The sequence below is a fragment of the Eulemur rufifrons genome, chromosome 25 (assembly GCF_041146395.1).
Source record: "Eulemur rufifrons isolate Redbay chromosome 25, OSU_ERuf_1, whole genome shotgun sequence".
Taxonomy (NCBI): Eukaryota; Metazoa; Chordata; class Mammalia; order Primates; family Lemuridae; genus Eulemur; species Eulemur rufifrons.
This window is the reverse complement of record NC_091007.1, coordinates 15,975,033-15,979,705: the sequence shown is the minus strand read 5'-3', so window position 1 is coordinate 15,979,705 and position 4,673 is coordinate 15,975,033. Positions and strand designations below refer to the sequence as shown.

The following is a 4,673-nucleotide window of genomic DNA, read 5'->3' as shown; positions in this document are numbered from 1 at the left end:
GACAAGGGAGATGTCCTTGCCAAAAAGACAAATGTTATCTTGGCTCTTGACACTTCTACGGATTCAGCTCAATAAATATCTGAAAATGGGAGTTTATTCTGACAATTTTATGTCCTATTTAATGAAGAATCAAAACTATGGTTCCTCCAATGTTTGAGTACAGTCTGTCTCCATTAGGCTAAGTGTTAAACTTTTTGGAAGTTGAGCTCTGCTTATGCACAGAGCTGACTCATTTTCTATGTAACATAAATCTATTTGAGAGATGTTAAATTTACAGATTGTTTTCAAATGCAGTGTTCTCCCAGCATATTTTTCCTGTAACCTTATACACATACCTACCATCTTGCCATCTCTATATAGCTCTTCCTATTCATACTAGAAACAGGAACATGTACAGCTGATACCAGCTAATACCTACTGGTATAATCACACTGGTTGGTAAGGAAATATTGAAATACTTCCACAGTCCTTGGTAAACAGCCAACATCCCCTGGCCTCCAAGCCTCTCAGCTCCCCTAGCCCCTTTGGTCCCTCCCTCTGCACCCCTGGATCTATGCAGCACCCAGAAACCAGCAGGGAGCCTCCAGCTCTGTGAGCCGAGTCCTTTCTGATTGATTGGTGTTCTTATCCTATCAATGACTAAACATTTCCAGTGTCATCTCTGGGAGGACATTCAGCCTATGGCTTATAATGAGAATGCCTATAGCTGTTCATTTCAAGGATCTCTCATCTCTAGGCTTTGCACAAGTGTGTATCCTTTGAATACTCTTCATCTAGGTGATGCTCATTCATTCATAAGGTCTCAGGTGGTTTTTTTTTTTTTTGAGACAGAGTCTCACTCTGTTGCCTGGGCTAGAGTGCCGTGGCGTCAGCCTAGCTCACAGCAACCTCAAACTCCTGGGCTCAAGCGATCCTCCTGCCTTAGCCTCCCGAATAGCTGGGACTACAGGCATGCGCCACCATGCCCAGCTAATTTTTTCTATATATTTTTAGTTGTCCAGCTAATTTTCTTCTATTTTCAGTAGAGACGGGGTCTCGCTCTTGCTCAGGCTGGTCTCGAACTCCTGAGCTTCAACAATCTTCCCGCCTTGGCCTCCCAGAGTGCTAGGATTACAGGCGTGAGCCACCGCGCCCAGCTAAGGCCTCAGGTTTTATATATATATATATATATATATACACACACACACACACACACACACATACATTTTTTAATAATTTTAGCTGTCCAGATCATTTCTTTCTAATTTTTTTTTTTTTTTTGTAGAGACGAGGTCTTGCTCTTGCTCAGGCTGATCTTGAACTCCTGACCTCGATCCATCCTCCCACCTTGGCCTCCCAGAGGCCACCACGCCTGGCCAAGGTCTCAGTTTTGATGACGTTTCCTCTGTGCAAGTCTGGGTTAGATGCTTCTTGTCTGTGTGTTCACAGCAGACCGCGCTTCATTGCTCAGATGTCCCATGAGGTTACTCGCCCACTGCCTACATTACGAGCTTTGTGAAGTTAAGGAAATGATCAGTACCTTTTCCGTGCTGAATCTCCATTTAGGCTTTCCACTAATGCTGTGATTGTTGAATAAATCTGTTTAAGGAGGAACGTAACGCTTTCTCCTAAGAACAATAAATCCTTTCAGTTTGAGGAAGTTGATAAATATCTAATAAGACTCAAACCAAAACAGAAATCTGCATTTACATGTAATTACTATGTGTAAATTATATGAATGCCTCTTACATCTTTGACTAAAAGCCTGGCTAATTTCTTTTATTTTTTTGTGGAAATGGGGTCTTGCTATGTTGCCCAAGCTGTTCTCAAACTCCTAGCCTCAAGCAATCCCCCTACTTCCGCCTCCCAAAGGTTTGGGATTACCAAAGTGACTCACAATGCCTAGCCCTATAAATACTATGTATTATTATAATTAATTTTAGTAGTACATTTATGGCCATCTAGATCATAGGCCTCCCCACTGCACTCTGGGCTCACATTTTCTAAATGAACCCCAGGCTTTCGAGCAGGTGAATTTGCCAGCACTACTTGTTTTTAGGGGAAAAGAGGTATAAGGAAGTGGAAAGGGACTATTAGACTGCCTGCCTGGAAAAAAAAAAAAAAAATGTGGGAAGGGTTTAACATAAGAATGCTCCCATTTAAAGACACAGTGGGGAGTCAGACCTGTAGATGTGGCCTGAGCTGGAGTGACCTGGCAGATCCGCCAGGAATCAGGAGTGGGCAAAACAATGAATAGCAAAGTGCAAAGAAAATCCACAGAAGAGGAGAAAATATTTGCAAATTGTATATTTCATAAGGAACTTATCCAGCATGTATAAAGAACTCTTACAGTTCAACAAAACGACAACCCAAAATTTTAAAATGGGCAAAGGACTTTAATAAACATTTCCCCCAAGGGAATGTAGGAGAAGCTAACAAGCCCATGAAAAGATGCTCGACACCATTCGTCTAAAGGGAAATGTCAATGAAAACCACAATTTGATACAACTTCTTACCCACTGGACTGTCTATAATCAGAAACCTACAAATCTATAGGGACAAAAAGTAGGTTAGTAGCTGGTGCCTAAGGCTTGGGGAGGGAAAAGTAGGGGGAAATAGAAAGTGACTGCAAATGAGTATGGGTTTCTTTTGGGGATGATGAAAATGTTCTAAAATTGGTTATGGTTGACAACGGTGAATATACTAGACATTTTAAATGAGTGAATTGTATTGTATGTGAATTATGTCTCAAAAGTTTTAAAAAAGACAATAACACATCCCAACCCGTATGTGGAGAAATTCAAACCCTCATACATTATAGGTGAGAATGTAAAGTTTCCACTTTGGAAAACAATTTGGTAGTTCCTGAAAAGGATAAATAGAGACATACCATATGACCCAGGGATTCTACTCCTAGCTGTATATGAAAGAGAACTGAAAACATACGTACAGACAGAAACTTAGCCACAAATATTCATAGCAAAATTATTCATAATCTCCAAAACATGGAAACAACCCAAATATCTATCAAATGATGCATGAATAAATAAAATGTGATATATGGCGCAAGGGAATATTAGTCAGCAATAAAACAAAAGTAGTGATACACATTACAACATGGATGGACCTCAAAAACATTAACCTAAGTGCAAGAAATCAGTCACAAATAACCACATTTGTAGGATCCCATTTATACGAAATAGTTCAGAATCGGCAAATCGACAGAGACAGAAAGTAGATGAGTGGTTGCCTAGGGCTGGGGGGAGAATGAGGAAGTGGGTACTGCTACTGTTGGGTACAAGGTTTCTTTTTAGAGTGATGGAAGTGTGCTAAAATTAGAGAATGGTGATGGTTGCACAATTCTGTAAATCTATTAAAAAACATGGAATGTATGCCTAAACCAGTAGACTTCATGGCACTGGAATTAAATCTCAATAAAGCTGTTTTAAAAGAATATCTTGTTTTAAAAGAATATTCTTCTTTTTAGTAAGAATATTATCAACACTCAGTGGAAATAACTCCTAGGACAAGTCTATTCTCCCAGCCTCTGCCTCTCTTTGACGCTTTTCCTCCGGGTGTCTTCTCTGTCATTTCTGTCTTCATAACACAAGATTTCCTCTCTCGCTTCTCCAGAACTTTTTCATTCTCTTTCCTCCTTCCTCAAAGTGTGTCTCATTCCTTTAACTGGCCTTATTTATTTTCCTTTCTTTTCTTAACATATAATAATCATACATATTCATGGGTACCTAGTGATGTTTTGATACATGTAATATGTGGTAATCAGATCGGAGTAATTAACATAGCCATCATCTTGAAAATTTATCATCTTTGTCTTCAGAATGTTCAATATCCTCCTTCTATTGATTTGAAACTATATATTATTGTTAACTACAGTCATTCCACAGTGCTATAGAACACGAGAAAGTATCCTCCTATCTAGCTGTAATTTTGTGTCTTTTAACAAATCTGTCTCTGTCCCCTCCTTCCCCCATGCTTCCCAGCCTCTAGGTAGTTCTTAAAATGTTCCTTGAACCTGAGTGAATCAAGTTGAGCCTTTCTATTTTTCTCATAAAACCCAAGTCACTAGCACTCGCTTTGGCAGCACATATACTAAAATTGGAACCATCCAGAGAAGATTAGCACAGGCCCCTGCACAAGGATGACACGCAAATTTGTGAAGCATTCCATATTTTTTTTAAACAAACAAACAAAAAAACAAGTCACTAAATGCACATTTTGCTTCTTTTTCCTTCCAAATGTCAGAGATTACTGCTCCAAAATTTAGAGCCTAACCGAAGCAATCTCCAGAAAGATATTGGAGGAATTCTCCAAGTATAGTCAGGTTATTTTTATTATCTTTCCATAAGACAGAAGACGTCCTACCCTACACTGTACTAAATTGGCTCTACTGCAAAACTTCTAAGTATCCCCAGTGTAAGGATTTATCACTCGTTAAAATAGCTTCTGGCTAAACATTTTTAAATTGCTAACTCTATCTTTTACAAAAAATCTGAAAGTGACCTCTCCTTCCCCTCCCAGGCACTCACGCTCCTCCAGAGCTGAGCTGAGAAAACAAAAGAACTCAAGGAGAAGGAAACAAACCTTCTCCAAATAGTTGGTGGAAAATAGTAACGTCTCTTTTTCTGTATGGCTTATTTTTGATGTGCTTTTCCTTTTCCTCTTTTTCTTTTTTC

At 39.3% G+C, this 4,673-nt stretch overlaps 1 non-coding gene across 1 annotated transcript; it reads left to right on the top strand.

Moving 5' to 3' along the window:
* The first annotated feature begins 4,065 nt into the window (after positions 1-4,065).
* Positions 4,066-4,173, top strand: LOC138375430 (U6 spliceosomal RNA). The gene has a single exon (XR_011231504.1). It is a non-coding gene; the product is annotated as a U6 spliceosomal RNA (small nuclear RNA).
* Positions 4,174-4,673: the final 500 nt, after the last annotated feature.